General features: G+C 41.1%; 1 non-coding gene across 1 annotated transcript; it reads left to right on the top strand.

The window, feature by feature from the left end:
* The first annotated feature begins 14,214 nt into the window (after positions 1-14,214).
* Positions 14,215-14,289, top strand: Trnas-cga (transfer RNA serine (anticodon CGA)). The gene has a single exon. It is a non-coding gene; the product is annotated as a tRNA-Ser (tRNA).
* Positions 14,290-27,452: the final 13,163 nt, after the last annotated feature.

Genomic DNA, 27,452 nt, shown 5'->3' with positions numbered 1-27,452 from the left:
CTCCAAGAAACGAGTCGAGACACACTGCAGCAATACGAAAGAGTGGGAGACAACCTTCGACAGCAGGATAAACAAGGAGGGATTAAAATGAAAACCAGAGTGAAAGCAAGAGACATTGCCGTGAACCACTACGAATGGGCCTCGTTTTCTTTGGAAGTGGTCATTATGCCATTAACTGCACAAAGAAGAAAAGGCTAGCAGGCCCTGGCAGACTGTATAGCAAATATAGAAAAGACAGCCCAAAAAATAACAGTGTGGGCAAAACCTTACAGTAAGTGAATGGAAACAGCCTCCGCTTCAGAACAGTAGAGGCAATCAATATTTAAAGTAACCTATAAAGGGAAAGGAGACCAATTGATCCCAGTAAATACAAAGTTATATTTCAAAATACTCACAAAAATAATATCGTAAAGTACAAAAGACAGAATCGGCGAACACCTGTCCGAAATCCAAATGTGATTCAGGAAAGATAGATCAGGGCTGGGCGCAATAGAACACCTGTAGAGACCGTATGGGAAGCCATTCAAGAGACAGAAAAAGTTCGGGTAGTACTTATAGACTTCACGAAAGTATTATAAACAGAAAGCTAGTTACAGAAACAACTAGAGAAAACCCTAAACAAAAATACTATCCGGACACAACTCATAAGCACTAAATTGCCATGGAACGAAATAACAATCCCGGACAACTTCTCCGTATCGGAGCTGATACTATACTCAAACGGAGTACTTCAAGGAGACCCGTTAAACCTGTTAATTTTTGTCTTTGAAACAGAAGAAATTATACGACAACTCTAAAGGAAGCGTGTAACCACATACGCAAATTCACACTGTATTGTAACACGGTCAAAACATACAAGAAATAACAAGCGACAGGAAAGACTGATGTGTCAGATTACTTAGAAATACATGTGGCAGAAATATAATGATTGTGTTCAGAAATGGAGGAAAAGCACGTGCACCGAGTCTTCATACGGGAGAGGTAACTGAAAATCGTACCAGACTTCGAGTACAACCGCAAGATGTTTCACAAAACATGTAACACAGAGAGCAAAGCAACCAATAATTTCTATTCACGAAATAGAACAAATACGAACAGTACGCTTGTTCGGCCACTGCTTGAATACTGCTCAGCAGTGTGGGATCCTTACCAGATAGGGTTGATAGAAGAGATAGAGAACATCCAACGGGGGGCAGCGCGCTTCGTTACAGGATCATTTAGCAATCGCGAAAGCGTTACGGAGATGATAGATAAACTCCAGTGGAAGACTCTGCAGCAGAGACGCTCAGTAGCTCGGTACGGGCTTCTGTTAAAGTTTCGAGAACATACCTTCACCGAAGAGGCAAGCAGTATATTGTTCCCTCCTACGTATATGTCGCGAAGAGACCATGAGGATAAAAGCAGAGAGAGTAGATCCCACACAGAAGCATACCGACAATCCTTCTTTCCACGAACAATACGAGACTGGAATAGAAGGGAGAACCGATAGAGTTACTCAGGGTACCCTCCGCCACACACCGTCAGGTGGCTTGCGGAGTATGGATGTAGATGTAGATATAGATAGGATGTCTCAGCCTAGCGACAGCGCTTAATCTTTTCGGAGTCAAAATCGCAGCAATTCTGACGTATGCCATAGAAATCATCGGATCACATCTACCACTAGAAAAGGCAACAGCGATGTACATAACAGAAGAGATCTGGGTGTCCAGCAGTAGAGTACCCAAAGCTACACGGTGCAGAATCACGTACTTGCTGGGAAGGGGGTGGGGTGGGCGTGGGGGGAATTCTTCCTCATTGTACACTTATGGACAAACCCGATTTTACCCAATTTACCTGTATTTCGGAAAAACTGCTGAAAACACTGAAGGAACAAGGGAAGACAATCCTCCAACATATTATGGCACAGGACTCATGATGGACCGAACGTGGACTCTGGAAAACTTCTAAATGAGAAACGTGACTACTCGTACCGAAATGACAGTCCTTTGCTTCCACTACCTTATTTGCGACAACACAGCATGTCATGAAGCAAACTATGTCGCTGAACATGCGAAATGCACTACCTCTAACTCTGCACTAAAAGGACACGACCAATAAGTGACTATGCAAACCATAACATGTAAAATTTCTACTTTCTCGCATTATCATAGTTGTAGTTTTTACTAATACGGATATTTGGCAGCAATAAGTGTATTGTTATTATTATTATTATTACTATTATACCTCTGCTATAAATCCAAGGAACTTGTTACTACGCAAGTCAGTCATTATATTATTACCCAGAAATAATGTATAACTCAGTTCTGTTAATAATAACCTATACCGTATTTTATGAGTCACCGTTCCCGGCAATATACAGGGGGTATAGAACAGGCGGATCGTTAATTAGCTAACGTTAGTAGCCAATAAAAGCGGTGCAGCTTATTATGCAGTCAGTTATCTATTAATGGATGGAGGAATTAAATGTATGTGTCTATTACACAACAGGTGATGTAGTTTTATAGGAGAACATACGAGTTACAGACCGGAGAGAAGGAAAACGATATTTTTCAAAGCATACAGCTTAGGTGCTGAGAAAAATGTTTACGGTACCCAAGACTACATTATAGCAGGGATCGTTGTGATAAGTTGTCACTGTACCACGTCGTTTTATTTCTTGGATCATCAGGGTTTCTCAATTGTCCTACATGTTTTCTTTGTCCGCAAACCCTCCAAGTGTTAACTAAACATTGATTCTCTAGCAGATGTCCCTGCTTTTAATGACAGTATTCCACAGAATTATCTCGTCGCCTACTCAATTAAGTAATTCTTAATTTATCTATATACAATTGATCCGTTCAGCTTTATAGAAATAACTTATTTTAAAGAGATGACGAAAGTAACAGGCATTTTCAGTGCGTTGCCATCTGTAATACCGTTGAATTTTAGTTGTATGAGCATACAGGTTAACTGTAGGAAAAACATCATTAGAATTCCAAGGGATTTTGTTTTTAAACTACTGTGAGACCGTATGTATATTATTCGTTATGGATGTTTGTTACTGCACGAAATACGTTAGGTCGATCGACAAACAAAATGTAGGTCCCTACCCGAAGTTTGACTCAAGTAGTTCTGAGGGCTTAAAACTAGGCTGCAGAAGTGATGTAGTTGAGGGCTATTAGATAAGTGGATGGAAAGCAGTCCGAAGTTTGCCGACAAGTTCAAAACGTAGAGCAAATCCGGAAATTACGGGAATCTCTCAAACGAAAGCTGGTTCAAGTGTTTACGTAATAAAAAAAAATGGTTTTTAGAATTTGAGAAAGAGTGAAAGCTGAGTGTTATGTCACGTTGAGGCCAAAGTAATTAAAGACAGAGTATTTAGAAAGAGAAGGAAGGTGGCGGAAGTTAGACAAGACCTATTCCATAAAGACGTTCAGGAATTCGACTTAAGCCTTTTAAGAAAGCGAAGACGATCATAAACCAGGACCACACGACAGAAGTACTAATACCCTGGCCTCTGAATCCGTTGTGTCTCCGACAATGCATCGCATGACGGTGTCTTACAGTAGTAGATTTACCGATTATAGCTCAATCCTACAATTTGATTCCTCGCTCTGTCACTCTATACACACTTCAAGAATTTTGTTATACGTTTTCCCCTTTCATAATGCGCAGTCTAGTGTTTATTTCTTAATGTAACCTCTACCATTAATTTCCTCTGTTCTCGGACAATTCCTTAGTACTTCATTGCTCATCATGACAACCCATTCTTCTTTTACACTTTTTGAACTACAGACGATTCAAACATCTCCGGCTTTTTATTTTCCTCCTTTCTCAGGGCTCAACTTTTGTATCATACCACGAAAAACACCTTACAGACTTTATGTTAGAAGTTTCCTCAGACGGGACAAAATGTTGCTGCAAGGTATCCTCAATTTTTTGTCCATTTTTATTTCTTTCACGTACCTCCATTCAGCTTCTATTCTACTTCAAAAATAATTACTATTCAGTTTAATCCAGTTCTTCTTGTGATATGACATCATTGCAGCGGGAGTTATTGTAAATATCTAAGCGCTGGAGACTGTCGCAGCCTTCTGTAGGAAAATCTGCCCTGTGAGACGATTTACTGATGGTTGTCTTGAGCGTGCTACGAAGCGCCAGCAATGGAAGTCGTACACAGATGTTATCTCAATGTCGGTAAGTCCTGAGCGTGGTGAGTCAAGTTGGGTACATGGAGGAAAGGCTTAGGAATAGTTACCTGCGGCCATAAGAACAGGAATCCAAACAGACTGAAATTCCACTCAGGTTCACTGAATAAAGTACGAAAACACACCACAGCAGGAAAAAATTAGGAACCTTTGTCCCACAATAATGACGTAAATGAAAGACCTGTGCAGAATTAATGTGTAAATATCCAGCTACAGTTCTAGTTCAAGGAAATGGTACAAACAAAGCAAATCATCAGTAATAACATACATTCCATCTTAGTAGTAAGTTGTTTCGCTAATTTCTTGTGCTTTGTTTTACTAGATGTAAAAAGACTAAGTCAGCAATGTTGCTGACTATTAGTTTAACATTATAAGAGACGTAACTGCATGTTTATAAGTTTCACATCGTAAACAATTAACGTGCGTTTTAACGAACTTCGTGTAAGACATCACTGATGTAAATCGGTCGATAGGCTCCGCAACTGTAACCTTTATGTCGTATTAAGATACGACGCTAGTGGTGGTGCGACTGGAACGGAGGCTATAAAAGAAGCAGTCAGTGACAGGTCAGACAGCTGTGGTAACTGGGGAACACGCACGATGGAAGGGTTCGACGAGAGTTCGTTATTCAGGTATGAAAAAGGGAGTAGAGTGAACAGTTCGTGCCAGGAGGTGATTGTGTGAAGACTTCGTCCGAGGACAGTACAGACAAGTAGTTCTAAGATTCTGGGCAACACGCAGCCGCATAGTCGAAACTCATAATTTTGCGAGTAAAGTTAGTTTTTGTCTGTTATCCTGGTGAAAGAAGTAGCAAGTGTAGGAAATGGAACTTTAGTTTTCATTGGCTAGGATATTCATCAAGCACTGTGTGAATTTACAGGTTTGGTTTAGACTTTGCTGGAATACGCCCATGTCACGACGTGATGATACGGCGCAGAACGGCGTGTTAAATGGGGACGCAAAGGATTAGTTGACAAGAAATGGTAGGTAAAACTAAAGAGCTAGGGGATACTTACGCACCAGTGGCCAAGTGACTCTTTCCAGCTGCTGAATATAACTTGGCAATACATGAAAATTACTGAAATTGAAAGTCTAAAAAAAATATGAGTATATCAAATTGTGCATCATCATTTCACGATTTGATTTCAGAATTGCACTTCACTATATCAGCTGTACTTCATGAGTTACACAGCTTCTAATAAAATATGATTTAGCAAACATTCAATAGTAAACTACAGGCGAACCAATGCCGCTACACTCTTTCAGAGATACGTCAAACGGAAGGAAATATATATACAATAAACACATAATATCTTGTTTACCTGAAAGTCAAATGGTACTAGAGTAACGGCAGCCTAAATTAATACGTTTCAATTCGAATGAACCAGAGCACAATGTAATTCACAGTCGCATAGACACGTAGCGTGACATCAGCATGTGATCCCTTATTTATCCTCTTAACCATTCCCTAACTAAGTTGAATATTAGTTCTGAATAACAATTACGTGCCAAATTATCTATTACGTTGATAGAATGAATCAGACAGTTACGTAAATCAGCCTCAATTTAAATATGGTTTGTCTTAACTATGCACTGAATATATCATAAGAAAAAGAATAGAACTTTGTGTACCTTTCTGATTTGGAAAAGTCGTCTTCTGATATACATATCGCCTTGTGTTTTATTAATCTTAAACTACTGCATGAAGATACCACTTAAATTTTTTTGTTGATTGCTGCAGTATAATTCATGTTAGACTGATATGACAGGTAAGAGCGTATCGTCAGAAGACCCTCGTTTTGATATGTTTTAGTCTAGTGAAATCTGTGTAAGTGTTGATGATAGATATTTTGACTACAATTTTTGTAAGAAGTCAGGAATTTTACTAGAATTATGTGATTTCTGAGGTCTGAAATAGGCCGCGCTGGAAAGGCTCATGGCCTTTTGTTGGTAAGAGTGGAGAAAGAGGGTTGGACGCGGAGAGCCTCTAAGCGTTTAGCCGTGTAGAATTTGAACAGTCATGTGGACTTAGGTATTGTCACGCCGTTTTCGAGTGTTGTGTTTTCCTTTCGGCTAAGGGACATTTGCCTAGTGCAAGTGATCATATATCGTGATGAACTCTTACAAATAGTAGTTCGGTATTACTAAGGAAATTTCGCTGCACTATTTCGTTCGGATTTGGAGTTTGATATTAAAACTGTGTTATCTGAATGTATTGGGATTCTGTCCAGTGGTTAGCTGTTTTATGCAACTTAACTGCATTCGCTACATTTTTTATTATTCAACTTCAGAAAAAAAACACACGCTTTTGAAGACCTTTTGTATGCCCATCACTGAATCTGAGTGAGTTCTACTTACAATACGGTATTCTATTTTAAATCAAATTCGTTACTGTGCTCAGTACACTATTCAAGCATCTGTTCCATTTATTTCTTCTATTTTAAAGTGTTTTAGTAGTTAATTATATATTTCCTTCCTTTTCTGATTTTATTTATTTTTTCAGTGGTTGCCTGGAAAACCGTATCTTTAACTTTTATATGCAGCAGCATTTCGAAACATATATTGTGTTCGAACGTTATGAATTACCTCCAAGAAAACGGTCCATTGACACACATTCAACATGCGTTTAGAAAACATCGTTCCTTTGAAACACACTTGAAGTGTTGAGTGCTATTGATAAGAGATTTCAGATCGATTCCGTTCACAGTTCGTAGTAATTGACGGAAAGTCGTCGAGTAAAACAGAAGTGACTTCTGGCCTTCCCCAAGGTAGTGTTATAGGCCCTTTGCTGTTCCTTATCTATATAAACGATTTGGGAGACAATCTGAGTGGCCGTCTTCGGTTGTTTGCAGATGACGCTGTCGTTTCTCGATTAATAAAGTCATCAGAAGATCAAAACAAACTGCAAAACGATTTAGAAAAGAGATCTGAATGGTGCGAAAAGTGGCAGTTGGCTCTAAATAATAAAAAGTGTGAGGTCATCCACATGAGTGCTGAAAGGAACTGGTTAAGCTTCGGTTACACGATAAATCAGTCTAATCTAAAAGCCGTAAATTCTGCTAAATACCTAGGTTTTGCAATTACGAACAACTTACTTTGGAAGGAACATATAGAAAATGTTGTGGGGAAGGCTAACCAAAGACTGCGTTTTATTGGCAGGACGCTTAGAAAATGTAACAGGTCTAGTAAGGGACTGCTTACACTATCTTTCGCCGCGCGGGATTAGCCGAGCGGTCTTAGGCGCTGCAGTAATGGACTGTGCGGCTGGTCCCGACGAAGGTTCCAGTCCTCCCTCGGGCATCGGTGTGTGTGTTTAGGTTAACCTTAGGGACTGATGACCTTAGCAGTTAAGTCCCATTAGATTTCAAACACATTTGAACATTTTAACACTAAGTTTGTCCGTCCTTTTTTAGAATACTTTTGCGCGGTGTGGGATCCTTACTAGATAGGACTGAAGAAGTACATCGAAAAAGTTCAAAGAAAAGCAGCACGTTTTGTTTTATCGTGAAGTATGGAAGAGAGTGTCACGGAAATGATACAGGATTTGGGCTGGAGATCATTTAAAACAAAAGGCGTTTTTCGTCGCGGCGGAATCTTTTCACGAACTTTGAATCACCAACTTTCTCCTCCGAATGCGAAAGTATTTTGTCGACACCGACCTACATAGGTCGGAACGATCACCACGATAAAATAAGGGAATTCAGAGCTCGTATGGAAAGATATAGGTGTTCATCCGTTCGTCGCAAATCTGGCTGAAAATTTGTTGTCGGTAGGCTATTTTAAATGTCCACAACAAATTTGCAGTCCAAACACCTTAACTGCACTTTGATACTGAATAACCTATAATTTACGACCAGATCGTATCTCAAATATCATAATTTATGCACAGATAAAATTGTTAGTTGCGTAATATATTATGTCCTATAATGCGATTGTTCGAATGCAATAAGCTAACACTGAGGTGCCACACACGTGTGATGGGTGAATCATTAACACATTCATATATTCTTTCTTTTCATTTTTTAGCTTAAATATTGCTCTGTTATTTCTATAAGTACCATAAGTACTCTATTTAAAATCAGTCAATTGTTTCACATAAATATAGTTTCTTTATTTGTCTATCATAATGCTTATGTATATTCATAATGTCAGTCAAATGGGAATTAACATTCTCCATTAACAGGAATCTCTTTACAACCGCCTTTCTATATCTGTTATTTTCATCTTCGCCACTACCACTACTAATACTACTATCTTTTTCGTAACCACTACTGCCACTTTCCATCTTTCTTTTCGCTCCCTTCTCCGATACTTCCAGCCTGTTTTTCACCTTTAGTCCACAGACGCTTGAGTCAGTCACGACCTTGGACACACCTGTAAATATGTCTTGCCCCGCGAAATCCAGCTTTTGTCCCTCTTCCGGCCAGCAGGTAAACGGAGCGCGTTCGGTCCTACAGGCGGCCACAATGGGACGGACCGGTTCCGGCGGCGGGCTCTTTGTGGCCCACGCGAACGCGCAGTCGCTAACGGCTCACTTCGACGAGTTCTGTGACCTGTTCTGCCAATCGCTGTTCCATATTATCCTCATCTCTGAAACTTGTTTGAAACCAAACATTTCTTCCGACGCTATCCGAATCACTGGTTACTCTCTCCTAAGGGCAGATCGTGAAACACAGCGCGGGGGTGGTGTGGATGCCTATGTTCGCTCTGATCTACTGTACTATGCACATCGGATGCAAAGGGCGAAGGAGAAGCAGAGTTCTTGTTTTTCGAAATACATACATCAAATCAGAAACTGCTAATTGATTTATAAACCTCCAAACGTCGGTGCCATGTCCTCCTTTCGGTCTGCCCTGTCCTCACTCGTGACACAGTATGAACACATAATCATTATGGACGACACAAACATCGACTTAGTTAAAATCTCCCTCTATAGAAAAACTAAGGCGACTGTTCCACTCCAATGATACGAGTTTAACACCGCTGGACCCAACTCATCACATGCCACACAGCCACACACACATAGATATAATAGCAACAAAGTGACCAGATAAAATAATCCGCGCCAATCAGACATCCGCTCCGCGACTCTCTGCTCATGACGTGATATTCTTAAATTACTCAGTGCCTACTACCAAAGAAAAATTTCACCTGGTAACCTACAGAAAATTAAAAAAATGTTAACCATGACGCTCGTCAAAAGGATTGCTCAGACATCCCTTGGCATGATGTAAGCAATGAACCGACTTTAGACGGAAAAATTCGGCAATTACATCGTAAAATTATTGCACTGTATGATAAACATGCTCCTCAACGCACTGTCAAGGTAAAGAGAGCTCCCGCTCCGTGGCTCACCACTGCATTACGCCAGTTAATGAATAAACGTGATGCTGCACATAGGGCCTTCAAGTGTAACCCAACTCCCGAGGCGTACGAAGCTTATAGGAAACTCCGAAACAGAACGAAGCAAAGCGTGAGTGATGCCAAAATCAGACATGCCCGCTCTGTTGTATGCGGCATATCAAAACCTGCTGCACTGTGGAAAAAGCTGCGCAGTTTCGGTATAGGGAAGCGAAGATCTGACGCTTGTTATCAAGCGTCTGCAGAAGAATTAAACGATTTCTTCGCAACAGCTGTAAACTGCCACGCAGCGACAAATTACCAGCCCCAAGATATCAATCTCTCGAGAGACAAGTTTTTCCTAAAACATGTCACTACCGGCACAGTACACAAGGCAATTATGAGAATCTCTTCCGAGGCAGTAGGAAATGATGGAGTGAGCATTGGCATGATTAAGAACGTTGTAGACACTATTATTCCAGTTATCACAGACATCTTCAACCTGTCTCTTGTCAGTAGTACATATCCTACTGAGTGGAAGCAAAGTTTAATTCAACTTATACCCAAGACTGACAACCCTAAGTCGCCAGGTGACTACAGGCCAATCAGCATACTACCTGCAATATCTGAAGCCCTAGAATACATCGTCCATGAACAGCTGACGGATTACCTCAAAACTCATAACATCCATGACGAATATCAGTCAGGCTTTCGAAAGCACCATAGTACAGCAACTGCATTAATCAAAGTAACTTATGACATTAAACATGCTATGGACAGACGTGAAGCTACTATCCTAACACTGCTTGACTTTAACAAGGCTTTTGACACAGTTGACTTTAATATATTACTAATGAAAATGAAACAGCTGAATTTATCAAACAGCGCAATACACTGGTTGGACAGTTACCTCAAAAACAGAAGTCAACAAGTCATTTGTGGGAAAGTCATCATGGAAAAACGTGCGCTCTGGAGTACTTTTGCGAAACAGTCTCTCAAATACTCCTCAATGGTACCCAACTACCAAACCAAAAAACAGTAAAAGGCCTTGGAATAATGTTGGATGAACACCTAAACTGGGAAGAACAAACAGTTACAGCTTGGCGGAAATCGTTCTCCTCCCTACAAGCATTTCAAAAATTTAGAAAAATATTTCCAACCCATGTTAAACAAAAATTAGTCCAAACACTAGTCTTGCCTAATCTTTACTACTGTGATGTAGTTCAATACGGCACAAATAGTGAAAATTCTAGATGCCTCGAGCTAGTGATGAATGCTTGCGTTATATACGTGTGCAATATTCGGTTGTATGATCATATCAGTCCTTCATACTCCCAGCTTGGTTGGATACGCACACATAAGGCACGCGATCTCCACTCGGTATGCTTACTTCATCGATTTCTTAGCCACTGGTGCCCCCAATACTTGTCTTCTCACATTAAACACCTATCACCATTCCACAATCGCAATACCAGATCGGATACGTCTAGCATCATGGCTGTACCTTCACATAACACAAAATCTTTCTCCGTGTCATTCTCCATCTCAGCCAAACGACTATGGAACGCGCTCCCCTGTGATCTGATTCTTATCCACAACCACTCAACATTCAAGAGGGAACTCAAAACTTACATATTAGGGACGGTATAGCCACCATTGTTGTGCCCCTCTCATCTCTTTCTTTCTCCTCTCCATCTCAGCTTCGAATTTTACCATTCTATTTCTCTTCCTCTAACCTATCCACCTCTTACATATCTCTTTCACCCCATTCTATCGTCTTATCTCTCTGCTCGATGAGAATAACTCACAAGCTGCAAGAACATAACGAGAAAATTCCCAACTAACAATAGGACTGACATTCACAAAAGAAAAGTATGTTTACTTTCATATACATAGTCATTACTATTATTATTATCATTATTGTTCTTGATTGTTATAATTATTTTTTTGATTGTTATAATTATCATTGTACTACTGTTGTAATCTCTATTTTTTTCTTTAACACCAATATTGTATAATACGTTATATGTCCTCAATGTTCTGTAGAAACTGTAACTCGTTCAATTTGAATATGTCTGGTTAGGTGTAAGAGAGGGCCTGAAGGCCCTAATCTTGCCAGGTAAAATAAATGCATAAATAAATAAATAAATATATTACACTGCCCCCCTCCCCAAATGGACAGTCGTATCAAAACCTACACACTGTCCACAGAAAGCATAATTCGGAAATAACACAGTTCACAGTTAGACCAAATTTTCACAGTGAGCGTTATTAAAGCTTGGCAAGTCCATCATCATAAATACACATCCAATGTCCAGCTAACCATTTAAAAACGTCGTTAAACTACAAAATGATCTCTCAGATGCGAACTTCAATTAACACTCGGCACATTTTACGAGCTGTAAGCGGTGCTAACTCTGCTGCGCTACATTTCCGTGCAGTTGCGATGACACTGTGTCCCGGATGGCGCAGTGGTTACCGCATCCTCCTTGTAAGCAGGAGAGCCCGTGTTCAGATCCCGTTCTGGTTCACATTTTCACTCGTCGCCGCCGATTCCATGTAATGTCCCAATACAGTGACACTCGTGATGCCTACCCTCCCCTTTCCTTTTCTTCCTTCCCCTCTCCACCTTCAATTTACATATAATGTATATTAGCTGAGGATTCACGTTCGAAAGAACAGACACCACACAGTCATGTAATTTCATCTAGAGGGTCAGTTCGCAAGGAACGTTAAGGGATGGTTTCAAATTGTGGAGTATAGCCGTCATCACCGAATATTGTACAAACATACGCCTTTCTGCTAGATAATGTATTTTGAAGACACCACAATTATGACAACGTGATACTAGAACACGTGTATGAGGAGAACAGGTTCAAGCAACAAGGATGTGAAATGTGCCCGCCACACAGTACGCAATCTACATAGATACTGAAATGTGGTAGAGGAGTGTCCTCCTATGTGTCAAATCCCCGCCAGAAAAACACGCGCCTGGTTGGGTGTTTGGCAACCCTAGCTGTTCCCGGAAAAGAGGAGCTCCTCTTGTCGATCAAAGCAACTGCACAAAATCCCATTAGTCGCCGCGGCTTCGCAGAACGCGCCAGCTGAAGTAAAATCAAACACAGCCACGCAGCACGCGTTGGGGCAGTAAGCTTAAACAAATACACACGATTCCGAAATGAACACCGGCTAACGCTCTCTACTAACTTGTTTATTCACGAGTGGGGAGAGAGCAATGAAAGTTTGCGTGACAGCGTACTTGCGGCTTACTTAATCCCCAATGCATCATATTTAAATTGTGAGTGTATATCAGACACTCTTAGAGATGGTAACATTGACCTGTTGACAATAACGGTTCTCGAAATTTATTCGCCGACTGCAAAATTTTTGGCATCAGTTGCATTAGGTGTATACGATGATGTTAGAAAAGTCATGGAACAGCAACAAACAAATATGCAGTCTGAGATAAAATCGCGAACACAAGATATAAAAGGGCAGTGCATTAGCAGAGCTGTCGTTTGTACGCAGGTGACTCATGTGAAAAGGTTTCCGACGTCATTCTAGCTTCGAAACTGGAATTAATGGACGTCGTACGTGGAATAGTAGGTGGAGCTAGAGGCATAAGACATACAATTTAGGAAATCGTTAAGGAATTCAATATTCCGAGATACACAGTGTCAAGAATGTGCCAAGAGTCCCGAATTACTGGTATTACCTCTCTTCACGGGAGCACTGGAGATCGCGTACACTTGTCAGTGGTAACAGACAAGTAACACTGCATGAAATAACCGCAGGAATCAATGTGGGAGTAAGACGAACGTAACCGTTATGAAATTTGGCACTAACAGGCTGTGGCAGCAGACGACCGACGCGAGTGCCTTTGTTTACGGGACGACATCCTCCATGCCAACCGAAATCTCCAAGTGTCACGCTGTCTACATCTTTATACAGTAGCCCACTGTATTCATCACCTAATGCTCGCCAATATTATTAATTGGATTCCCGCGCCATGGAGTATGAGACTACGTGGAATGGAGGCCAATGTTGTTACCGTCGTGTGCCCGTCTAGGCATTGGTCTAGATCCCTGGTTGTCTCGTACTCCCTGGCGGAAGAATTCGGTTAATCATTTTGGCGAGCGTTAGGTGATGTAGTGGGCTATCACATAAGGATCTACACAGACAAATGGTGGTTTGGGTCGGTTCCGAGAGTGTGAACTCACAGCACAAGTCGTTAAATAGGCCCCTCGCGATAGACAGGAAATACGGGTTCGAATCCTGGTAAGGCAAAGTTTTCCCATGTAACTAATGGGTAGAACATCTATGCCTAATACAATCGATGTGAAAACAAAAACAACAGCGAAAAACAAACAGACAAAGAGCGTGAAGCACGTTTAAGTTTCCGGCGAACAAGAATGAGCACGAAACTTCCTGGCAGATTAAAACTGTGTGCCGGACCGAGACTCGAACTCGGGACCTTTACCTTTCGCGGGCAAGCGCACACTCCGCTGCAGAGTGAAAATCTCATTCTGGAAACATCCCCCAGGCTGTGGCTAAGCCATGTCTCCGCAATATCCTTTCTTTCAGGAGTGCTAGTTCTGCAAGTTTCGCAGGAGAGCTTCTGTAAAGTTCGAAAGGTAGGAGACGAGGTACTGGCAGAAGTAAAGCTGTGAACACGGGGCGTAAGTCATGCTTGGGTAGCTCAGTTGGTAGAGCACTTGCCCGCGAAAGGCAAAGGTCCCGAGTTCGAGTCTCGGTCCGGCAAACAGTTTTAATGTGCCAGGAAGTTTCATATCAGCGCACACTCCGCTGCAGAGTGAAAATTTCATTCTGGAAGAATGAGCACAGTGAGAAGCAGAGAAACCGAAGAACAACGAAATGAACGGATTGAAGAATCAAGAATTGCGAAAAAATCTTATAATAAAAGACTCAGAACGCACATCAATCATGAAAGTATCGCCCTGCGAGAAGCGTGGACGAGACAAGTAAACGGTAGAACCTAACAAATTAAGCATTCCATTGCAACCAAAGAAAGATTATAACAAACACGAACATATCGTAATCGGAAAAATGGATAACATCTGCCAGTTTTGCAACGCAAAAATATTCGGTAGAGAAATACCAGGATTCTATTGCATAAATGGAAACAATTCGATTACCACCACTGGAAACAGCTGCGCAGGAATTTTTGCGTTACATGGCTGAACTCCGGAATCAAAACACTTTCTTCAAGTGTAGTGTTCCACCGATCAACACTAACAGAAATAAAATCGATTGTATTTTATTTTTTCATACAGTGACAAATCTATCACAATTTGGAATCATTACTAGCACTAAGCAACGTAGACCACAAATCTCTGCCATGTCTGCCTGCTTTGCTTGGTGGTAAAGTGCTCGCCTACCAGAACCAGGTTCGATTCCCGGCCGGGTTGGAGATTTTCTCCGCTCTGGGACTGGGCGTTGTGTCATCCTCAACATCATTATATCCTCATCACCGGCGAGCAGGTCGAACGACGTGGCGGCAAGTGAAATAAGATTTGCTCTTGGCCGCCGAGCTTCTTCGGATAGGGGCCCCTACGCTCATTTCATTTTTTCTGCAATTAATATTTCATCGGAAGTGAAGAATAGTAAGTTAGAATATGTTTTCAATATTTTCTTACCTGTTATACTTAAAAGTTTATCGTTTTATTCCAACTACAACACAATCTTATATCAACTACCTGAGTGAAGCCGGGTGCACCAGCAAGTTCTCTATTAAGAAAATGCAGTTCCTTTACTGGTGATTTTAAAGCATTATTTAAATTAACATTAGGCAAAATGTATTACAAGGCAATTATGAGAATCTCTTCCGAGGCAGTAGGAAATGATGGAGTGAGCATTGGCATGATTAAGAACTTTGTAGACACTATTATTCCAGTTATCACAGACATCTTCAACCTGTCTCTTGTCAGTAGTACATATCCTAATGAGTGGAAGCAAAGTTTAATTCAACCTATACCCAAGACTGACAACCCTAAGTCGCCAGGTGACTACAGGCCAACACAATCTTATATCAACTACCTGAGTGAAGCCGGGTGCACCAGCAAGTTCTCTATTAAGAAAATGCAGTTCCTTTACTGGTGATTTTAAAGCATTATTTAAATTAACATTAGGCAAAATGTATTACAAGGCAATTATGAGAATCTCTTCCGAGGCAGTAGGAAATGATGGAGTGAGCATTGGCATGATTAAGAACTTTGTAGACACTATTATTCCAGTTATCACAGACATCTTCAACCTGTCTCTTGTCAGTAGTACATATCCTAATGAGTGGAAGCAAAGTTTAATTCAACCTATACCCACGACTGACAACCCTAAGTCGCCAGGTGACTACAGGCCAACACAATCTTATATCAACTACCTGAGTGAAGCCGGGTGCACCAGCAAGTTCCCTATGAAGAAAATGCAGTTGCTTTACTGGTGAGTTTAAAGCATTACTTAAATTAACATTAGGCAAAATGTATTACTGAAAAAACTGTGTGTATACTGGAAACCAGTAGAATTACGTACATTGAGATTTCTGATTTTTGCTTTTTAAACTATTTTACATAAAATTTCTTGTATGTGCGAATGCGACTGTGAGGGCAACAGTGTGGGCATCGTGAGCGAAGGAATACGATTCAGGCTCTACCCATCCACCGAGTATAATTCATGAGTTGATTCTTCTGTTCCATAACTACGTCTTTCCTTTTTCTGTTCAATGTCATTAGTTGTCATATGATTTCCTGGTGCAGATACTATCTGCGAATTGCATGTTTATAATGACACCGACGATCTAGAAAGAGACTCCCGTTGAGTTCTATGATAGTACTAATGAAACCATCAGTAAACAGTGACAAATACCGTGGGCGCATTTACAACCAACCTGTAATTTTCAAATTGCTATGAAACTTACTGAAAGATTAAAACTGAATGTTATGACAGAGACTCGAACTTGGGACCGTTGTCTTTTGCGGGCAAGTGTTCCACCGACTTTGCTGCCCAAGCAAGACTAACGACCCGTTCTGACAGCTTTAGTTCGCAGGTACTTTCCTGGGGAATAGTAGTTTTTATTCCGGAGAAATGTCGGAACACGTGAGGCAATACTGGCACTAAGACTTATTATGAAACGTCCCCTTAGAAAAATTTATGAATTACTGTCCCGATTAACCTCTTACGTTATTTGATTTTCAAACAGCTGAGCGGAACTGAACGTACTCAGACATTTCTCTCTTTACTTATTTTGATCAACACTAAAGTCACACAATATTTTTAGCGCAACGCAATCTGACTTTCAATAATCTCTACAAAAGAATGGCCCTGACAAACAATAACCTATACCTTTCATTAATCACTTACCTCACAAAAATCTTCGTTACTCGGACTAGTGCAATACAGCTACCACCAATACTGCCAGCTAAATAAAAGATTCTAACTACTGAAGGTACTAACTACTGATAGGCATAGTCAGGAAATGAAAGATTTTGATAGAGAACAAACAATTTATTTACCTTAATAGTGTTCAAAAGCCATTATATAAATATCAGTTCATGACATCCAGTCTTACAAATTTACTGTCTCTGATGGACACAAGTCCAGATCATCTGCTCTCAAAACTCCGCCATCTCTCTCCCCACATCCACCACTGCTGGCGGCTCACCTCTAACTGCGCATCGCTACGAACTGTGAACAGCCAACTGCCCAACACTACAATAGCAAATAATCTAACAACGCAAACAAGCTACAGACTGCACACAGCACAATCAGTGATTTTCATACAGTGCGCTACATGGCGTTACCAACATAAAAACCTAAACAGTCTACTTACATTATTTTAAAAGAAAGGTGAAGGAAGGGTAAACCTTCATTTATAGCATTTGTAGATTAGAGAAAGCTTCTAACAGTGTTGAATAGAATACTCTTTTTGATATTCTTAAGGTAGCAGGGGTAAAATACAGGAAGCGAAATGTTATACGCAACTTATACATAAACCAGAAGGCAGTTAGAAGAGTTGAGGGGCATGAAAGGGAGACAGCGATGGAAAACGAAGTGGGACAGGGTTTTAGCCTATCCTCAATGTTATTTGATATGTACACTGAACACCGTTCAGGTAGAAGAAATAAAAACTTTGAGCTTTGTCGGTCACTTTGTAATTCTGTGACAGCAATGGACTTGGAAGAGCAGTTGAACGGAATGCATAGTGACTTGAAAGGAGGATACAAGGTGAAGTACATCAAAAGCGAAACAAGGATAATAGATTGTAGTCGAATTAAATCAGGTGAGGCTAATGGAACAAGATCTGAAAACGAGACACTTCAAGTAATAGATGAGTTCTTCTATTTGGGCAGTGAAATGAATGTTGTTGGACGAAGTTCAAATGGCTCTGAGCACTATGGAACTCAACTGCTGTGGTCATTAGTCCCCTAGAACTTAGAACTACTTAAACCTAACTAACCTAGGGACATCACACACATCCATGCCCGAGGCAGGATTCGAACCTGCGACCGTAGCAGTCGCACGGTTCCGGACTGCGCGCCTAGAACCGCGAGACCACCGCGGCCGGCGTTGGACGAAGTAGAGAATATAAAAAGTAGACTGGCAATGGCAAAAAGCGTTTCTGCAGAAGCGAAATTTATTAACATGAAACATAAATGTAAGTTTTGGGAAGTTCTTTCTGAAGGTGTTCGCCTGGAGTGTAGACATGACTGGAAATGAAACATGGACGATAAACAATTTAGATAAAAAGAGAATAGAAGCTTTCGAAAGGCGACACTACAGAAGAATGCTGAAGATTAGGTGGGTTGATCGCGTAACTAACGAGGAAGTACTGAACAGAACTGGGGAGTTCAGAAATTTGTGCCACAAGTTGACAAAAAAAGGGGGGATACGACAGATTCTGAGATATTAAGGGAGCACTAATTTAGTATTAGAGGGAAGTGTGGGAGGTAAAAATCATAGAGTCCACAAGATGAATACAGTAAGAAGATTCTGAAATATGTTGTTTGCAATAATTATTCGGAGATAAAGAAACTCGCACAGGTTAGAGACGCTTCGAGAGCAGCTGCATTAAAACGGTTTTCCGACTGAAGAACACAACAGCAGCTCTTCCGACTGAAGATCACAACAGAAGATCACAACAGCAGCCATGTTGTCCTGGTGATGGAAGGTTCTGTCGTTAGGATAACTCTTTGCGTCCACCAGGGTACACTCGATCGTTTGTGATGGCGTATTAGCAATGGAACAATTTTGGATAAGATACCTTCCTTGTACCAAAGTATATTCAAACTGTTGTTACTAATTAACAAGATAATGACTGTTGAGTTACAGCATACTTCTTGTTCTCAGTCCTTTCTGTGGCAACCAGCACAGATCTTCCATTTCTTTGGACTGCTGTCATGTGGAGGGCAACGTCCCCAGCAAGCTTGGTGGATACGGCCAGTGTGGCTGTTACACTGGTGGGCAAAATGTAGGAGCATCCCAAACGGTCAATGCTACGCCACGTACGCTGCCCACTCTCAAACCGCCGTGTTTGTTCCAAGTCGGTACTGTTTGTTTGGGACTACTAAATGATTCCTCTGTCGGTATTTCAGCAGCGCAGTAACGGGAATTCAGTTAGCGAAATCACTCGTCGAAGAGTCGCAGAAGTGAGCTATCACGTGTGTACTGTTTTTTATGTGGGCAGTCGTGAAGTTTTAATTATTACGTAGAAAAGGTTAAACTGCAGACATGAGACTTGATGGTGAAGTCCTTAATTAATTAATATTTCCGCTAACCACAAATGACTTTGGGAATATCTTGACAGTATAAGTCGATGGTTTTGAAATATACCATTACTTCTTTTGAATAAAGAGGAAGAAGTCACTGGATGTCCTCTGAGGTGAATATAGTGATGAGACAAAATTTGGTAATCCAAGAAACAGCATGCGTGAGCGTCCTGTTCAGAATGAAACGGGGCGTTGTAGGTTATCGGAAACACCAACTTAGTCAATTTACTGCGATGCTTCGTCTTCATAATCTCCACTAACGTCACTAGTGTATATCACTGGTAGGGGAAAGTGATGCATCTTAGAATACTTTTCAGATTTTGTCCTTTAACCAAACCTGTAAAAGAATTTTAATATCTTTTCTTATTTTAATAATCGCATTAATTTTCTGTGTCCTGCAGCCCTTTACTAGAATTACAAAAGCTGCTCTCAAAAAGTAAGCGTTTTCAAGACTAAAAACATGTTCCAAACTAAAACATGTTCATGAACCTAGGAAGTAACATTTGATTGAAGTTCAGAAGTGTTGCAATCGAGATCTCGTCAATGTTGTATTTAATAGTGTATATGTTACATTATAACTCTACCACACATAAATGATTAGTAAATGAAATCAAATTAAGCAGAAGTGTTATTGAAAGTTAAATATATTTGGAAATAGAAGTAATTGGGAACTAACACGAACTGTCGTTTTCAAGACAGCTAAAACAGTTAAGACATTACAGAAACACACTTCATTTGGAGGTATCACATGTTCCATGCTAAAAAACATCCTGTTTCATGGTACAAAATGGTGAATGACCGGTGAAGTACTGCTGAAGTGTGAGATAAAGAAACTCGCACAGGTTAGAGACGCTTCGAGAGCAGCTGCATTAAAACGGTTTTCCGACTGAAGAACACAACAGCAGCTCTTCCGACTGAAGATCACAACAGAAGATCACAACAGCAGCCATGTTGTCCTGGTGATGGAAGGTTCTGTCGTTAGGATAACTCTTTGCGTCCACCAGGGTACACTCGATCGTTTGTGATGGCGTATTAGCAATGGAACAATTTTGGATAAGATACCTTCCTTGTACCAAAGTATATTCAAACTGTTGTTACTAATTAACAAGATAATGACTGTTGAGTTACAGCATACTTCTTGTTCTCAGTCCTTTCTGTGGCAACCAGCACAGATCTTCCATTTCTTTGGACTGCTGTCATGTGGAGGGCAACGTCCCCAGCAAGCTTGGTGGATACGGCCAGTGTGGCTGTTACACTGGTGGGCAAAATGTAGGAGCATCCCAAACGGTCAATGCTACGCCACGTACGCTGCCCACTCTCAAACCGCCGTGTTTGTTCCAAGTCGGTACTGTTTGTTTGGGACTACTAAATGATTCCTCTGTCGGTATTTCAGCAGCGCAGTAACGGGAATTCAGTTAGCGAAATCACTCGTCGAAGAGTCGCAGAAGTGAGCTATCACGTGTGTACTGTTTTTTATGTGGGCAGTCGTGAAGTTTTAATTATTACGTAGAAAAGGTTAAACTGCAGACATGAGACTTGATGGTGAAGTCCTTAATTAATTAATATTTCCGCTAACCACAAATGACTTTGGGAATATCTTGACAGTATAAGTCGATGGTTTTGAAATATACCATTACTTCTTTTGAATAAAGAGGAAGAAGTCACTGGATGTCCTCTGAGGTGAATATAGTGATGAGACAAAATTTGGTAATCCAAGAAACAGCATGCGTGAGCGTCCTGTTCAGAATGAAACGGGGCGTTGTAGGTTATCGGAAACACCAACTTAGTCAATTTACTGCGATGCTTCGTCTTCATAATCTCCACTAACGTCACTAGTGTATATCACTGGTAGGGGAAAGTGATGCATCTTAGAATACTTTTCAGATTTTGTCCTTTAACCAAACCTGTAAAAGAATTTTAATATCTTTTCTTATTTTAATAATCGCATTAATTTTCTGTGTCCTGCAGCCCTTTACTAGAATTACAAAAGCTGCTCTCAAAAAGTAAGCGTTTTCAAGACTAAAAACATGTTCCAAACTAAAACATGTTCATGAACCTAGGAAGTAACATTTGATTGAAGTTCAGAAGTGTTGCAATCGAGATCTCGTCAATGTTGTATTTAATAGTGTATATGTTACATTATAACTCTACCACACATAAATGATTAGTAAATGAAATCAAATTAAGCAGAAGTGTTATTGAAAGTTAAATATATTTGGAAATAGAAGTAATTGGGAACTAACACGAACTGTCGTTTTCAAGACAGCTAAAACAGTTAAGACATTACAGAAACACACTTCATTTGGAGGTATCACATGTTCCATGCTAAAAAACATCCTGTTTCATGGTACAAAATGGTGAATGACCGGTGAAGTACTGCTGAAGTGTCCACATACCATATAAATAGATTCAGAAATGTATAGCATTTTACTCGGCGTGAAGTTCTATACGTGAAGAATTAACAATATGTTTCGAATATGTTCCAAATATTTACTAATTCTATGCAAACCACAAACTCAATAGTAACAATCTCCTAAACTGTAGAAAATGGCAGTCTCTAGTGCGCATTCCTTCACGCAATTCTAAAATCAGTAATAAAAGTATCGACCAAATACATCGTGTGTACGTAGGTACACTATGCTCCATGTACAACACTGTGCACTGTGAAGGAACAAATACCACGCTTTTGCGTAGTTAACTGTCGCTACTTGCTGCTGAAACGTAGAAGAGACAATTTCAGCATACAAAGTCACTCTTTTTTCTACACTTGTAATGCTAGCTGCTGAACTAATTTGTAAGACGCAGATTCTGGCGGAGGACGACGCTTCGTGCACTGTAACAAGAAGCAGATCGTAGGCAATAAGCAACTACCTATGTTGTTTTACATTGAATGGCTTTCAGGTAGCGATTAACTTCAGTGGTTAATAAACTCAGCTTGTTACAATGGGAAGCTTCTCACAATGAATATCACCTATAATTTAAGTAACGGACTTTATGTTATCTCTTAGAATGTGAACAATGCACTAAAAGTTTCTAAACTCGAAAAAATTACAAATGTTTGCAAATGCTCTGATTCCTCGTCTAAGGTTACTCCGTTCCAGCACAAGATAATATTACTTATTAATTTATGATAACAGTACAAGCAATTACACTCCAGGAAATTGAAATAAGAACACCGTGAATTCATTGTCCCAGGAAGGGGAAACTTTATTGACACATTCCTGGGGTCAGATACATCACATGATCACACTGACAGAACCACAGGCACATAGACACAGGCAACAGAGCATGCACAATGTCGGCACTAGTACTGTGTATATCCACCTTTCGCAGCAATGCAGGCTGCTATTCTCCCATAGAGACGATCGTAGAGATGCTGGATGTAGTCCTGTGGAACGGCCTGCCATGCCATTTCCACCTGGCGCCTCAGTTGGACCAGCGTTCGTGCTGGACGTGCAGACCGCGTGAGACGACGCTTCATCGAGTCCCAAACATGCTCAATGGGGGACAGATCCGGGGATCTTGCTGGCCAGGGTAGTTGACTTACACCTTCTAGAGCACGTTGGGTGGCACGGGATACATGCGGAAGTGCATTGTCCTGTTGGAACAGCAAGTTCCCTTGCCGGTCTAGGAATGGTAGAACGATGGGTTCGATGACGGTTTGGATGTACTGTGCACTATTCAGTGTCCCCTCGACGATCACCAGAGGTGTACGGCCAGTGTAGGAGATCGCTCCCCACACCATGAAACCGGGTGTTGGCCCTGTGTGCCTCGGTCGTATGCAGTCCTGATTGTGGCGCTCACCTGCACGGCGCCAAACACGCATACGACCATCATTGGCACCAAGGCAGAAACGACTCTCATCGCTGAAGACGACACGTCTCCATTCGTCCCTCCATTCACGCCTGTCGCAACACCACTGGAGGCGGGCTGCACGATGTTGGGGCGTGAGCGGAAGACGGCCTAACGGTGTGCGGGACCGTAGCCCAGCTTCATGGAGACGGTTGCCAATGGTCCTCGCCGATACCCCAGGAGCAACAATGTCCCTAATTTGCTGGGAAGTGGCGGTGCGGTCCCCTACGGCACTGCGTAGGATCCTACGGTCCTGGCGTGCATCCGTGCGTCGCTGCGGTCCGGTCCCAGGTCGACGGGCACGTGCACCTTCCGCCGACCACTGGCGACAACATCGATGTATTGTGGAGACCTCACGCCCCACGTGTTGAGCAATTCGGCGGTACATCCACCCGGCCTCCCGCATGCCCACTATACGTCCTCGCTCAAAGTCCGTCAACTGCACATACGGTTCACGTCCACGCTGTCGCGGCATGCTACCAGTGTTAAAGACTGCGATGGAGCTCCGTATGCCACGGCAAACTGGCTGACACTGACGGCGGCGGTGCACAAATGCTGCGCAGGTACCGCCATTCGACGGCCAACACCGCGGTTCCTGGTGTGTCCGCTGTGCCGTGCCTGTGATCATTGTTTGTACAGCCCTCAAGCAGTGTCCGGAGCAAGTATGGTGGGTCTGACACACCGGTGTCAATGTGTTCTTTTTTCCATTTCCAGGAGTGTATTTACGAGTACGAATCTGAATCGGCAGTCAGAGATATCAGTTCTTGCACACTTCGTTTGCACGCGTAAAATGGTAAGCTTGGAAAAGAGTCTAGTATTACGGTTAAGGCCAGCACAACAACTTACATTAGTAATCACTAACTTAGATAGATTACTTACGTATACCCAACACGTTTCCTTGCACCAAATCGCCGTTATCGGCACACCTAAAACCTCAGAGTAAGTTGTCTATCAAATGTTATGTATTTCAAAAAAATTCGTTTTCATAAGATATCTTGTTAACAGATAAATCTTCTAAAATAATTAACATCAGAAAATACGTTTAGATGCGCAAATGATCCATCTGTAGAATCGTGTCTGCATTAAAATAATGTAGACCTCTTAACTGATCAGCAGGCAAGCTGCCAGCTTTTACGTACTATACCCTACTTTGCTATTATGATTTAGCAGGTAAACAAATAATGAATTACAATGCTAGTTTATTAAAGAAATACAATTTTTATAACTTAAACCTGGTGTTAGATTAGTGCTCAGAGATGTAACTAATTACCTACTCAGTGATATAATATTCTCTCGCTAGAGTTTATGTGTTTTGTTCACGTAATAACGGTATTCCCTTTACAATGCAACATTTATTTATACTTCAAATAAATAAACCAGAATTATCCTATTGCGCTGTTGGCAAGCGGGGTGCACTCTGCAGTTGTGGGACCAACTGAGGAGCTACTTGATTGAGAAATAGCGGCTCCGGTCACGGAAACTGTCATACGGCCGGGAGATCGGTGTGCTGGCCACGTGCCCGTCCAAACTAGCACACAGTGATGCCTTCCGGCTGAGTGTGATACGGCGATCGGTCGATACTGTTGGGTCTTCTGAGACCTGTTCGGACGAAGTTTAATATTGGTTTATTAAAGAAATCCGTTTTTCATAAATTATATCTGGCGTCAAATTAGATTCCGAAAGAAGTAACCAGTTACCCAGTCAGCGATATAATAGTCCCTCACTACCGCGTACGTGTTTTGTTCACGTAATAAAATCAATGTCTTTGCTGTACGTCTATTTATTTTTACTTCAACTAATTAAACCAGAATTATTGCCTTAATATTTCTTGCCGGTAGGTAAACCAATTGCTCTGAAAGTTTCCAGTCTTTACTTAGTATTTCCTCCTAATATTGTCCCAGGATTGAAGTTAAACAACTAATCTATGAACTTTAATTACGTCACACACTTGAATGTTAACATCGAAGAACATCTCTGGTTGTTAATATCCAGTGCTGTCTCCTTTAACGAATTTTATTATATTCCATTCAAATATTTACCTTGTTTCCATTATGGATGAACGTGTTTTACCATTCGTTTTGCTGCAGTCATGATTTATTTTCTTTGAAATTAATACTTGTGATAGACTTTTTCTCAACATTAACATAACTTTTCTTTATTTGAATTTCATGTACAGAAGCACTCGATGCTAATGAATGAGTGACCACAAGTTCTAACCCACATAAAAAAATTCGCCGTCACCACTTTATGCTATACCATTTAAACAACTGGATTAACATTAAACCCCTTCAGATGTCGGCTGATCGCGACCCACTGCCTTACTCTGCTTTAAAGATAACAGAAAAATATAAGTAATGGTAAAGCGATCACATGTATAGGTAAATGGTTCCAATTAATCATTAATCAATTTTTGAAATCAGATCTTGTCAGTAAAAAACCGTCGGATAGACCATTCGTCGGGTGCAAGTCTTTCGATTTGATGCCACTTCGGCGACTTGCGCGTCGATGTGGATGAGATGATGACGATTAGGACAACACGACGCCCAATCCCTGAGAGGAGAAAATCTCTGAACCAGCCGGGAATCGAACCCGAGCCCTTAGAATTGACATTCTGTCGTACTGACCACTCAGCTAACTTTTTTTTTTTTTTTTCATTTCGTTCGATATTGTTCGTTGCGTGTGGTCTGGGCGGACGTCACGTGGCATCCGTTCAAGCTGATCGTTGATTCCTTTACTCAGTTTTTTTAGAGGTCCCGGGTCTCTGACCGAACACGCTGAGCTACCGAGCCGGCAACCGGGGGCGGACATCTTGTCAATAAGTGGTCAAAATTAGTGTAGTACGATCGATCAATTATCATGTTCCAAAATTCGTTATTGCCAGCGAAATACCAGTTGTCGCTAGTTTTCCTATTACTCAAAGAGAAAATTAAGCACGTTCTTTACAAGAATAACGCTCTATACTTTTCTCTCAGTGAGTGCGTAATTCTATAAATCTCCACGTCGAACACTCGATCCTATCAGAATGTATCAGATCCATACACGAAATATTTATTGCAATACTCAACCATAAATGAACTTGCAAAACTGGAACACTAATACGAATTTAGAGAACTATCCAGATTAGCATGTGATACCCATGAACAATCACGGCTCATTAATCAGAGTCTGCTAGCCGTTTAGTTTACGCCATAGAATTCTCGCTTCCAAAAGAGTATTTTACCTACTCCTCAATATGAAACAGCCAGATATCTCTCATTATTTAAATGTCTACACGTTAAATATTCACTAAGAATTCACAATCGTAAACTTACATTACGTATCCTTCGACTATATCTAGACAATCAGTACTCGTACAAAAAATTATTTCACTCCATAATGCAAGTTCCACTATTCTTCTACGGTTAGCATCAGTGGGTAGTAACGGCTATTGGCATTTCACTTCTACTCAAAATACGCAGTTCAGCTATGCTGTTCTCTGTTGGCTCTCCCTAGCAAAGTTCAACCAAGACTGAGTTAATCCCCTGCGAAACCACCTAGGAACCATTTACGGAACAAATACCATTACTTTTATCTATTAATTTCATTTTTAGATGGCCTTCGGTCCCACTTTTGCGGCCAGCTGTTTTCAGCGTAGTCTTTGTCGCTCCTACAGCTCTCTCCTCTGCGCTCTGTAACTATCATCTTCGCCCTCAAATCTAAATCTCAGGAACGAATCAACGTTGTTACACTATAACATACTGTTCGAAATGACACATACTGTACAAGCAACATATAACAATAACATCAGACCTACACTCAACACGTTTTCCTTACAGTACACCACTGACACCATGTGTTAACGTGAAACAGATTATGGTGACTACTCTTCAAATAACTACTTTCTTTTCACCTGTGAAGGTTTCTCCCTTACGACCATAATCTGTTAGCTTCACACCATAGTAGTTCCGAAAGTTTTGGGCTTTGCCTTTTTTGGCGGTGGTGAATCCACTGCTTACATTGCTCCTATTGTTCGCGGTAACAGAAAAGCATCAACATTCGTCCATGGTGATAAGGTAACTAAAGAAGTTGTCTGAATTGGCCTGACACAAGTGTAACATTTTTCCCCTGGTATGTTTCTTTTTTTCTTTTTGAGTCGTCACTCTTCTGACTGGTTTGATGCGGCTAGCCACGAATTCCTCTCCTGTGCCAACCTCTTCATCCCCTTTGTCCTCAACTATTTGCTGTATATATTCTAATCTCTGTCTTCGCCTGCAGTTCTTATCCTCTACAGCTTCCTCTAGTATAATGGCAGTTA

Source organism: Schistocerca gregaria, chromosome 1, assembly GCF_023897955.1.
Source record: "Schistocerca gregaria isolate iqSchGreg1 chromosome 1, iqSchGreg1.2, whole genome shotgun sequence".
NCBI lineage: Eukaryota > Metazoa > Arthropoda > Insecta > Orthoptera > Acrididae > Schistocerca > Schistocerca gregaria.
Note: the sequence above shows the minus strand (reverse complement) of the source record. Positions and strands in the feature narration are given on the sequence as shown.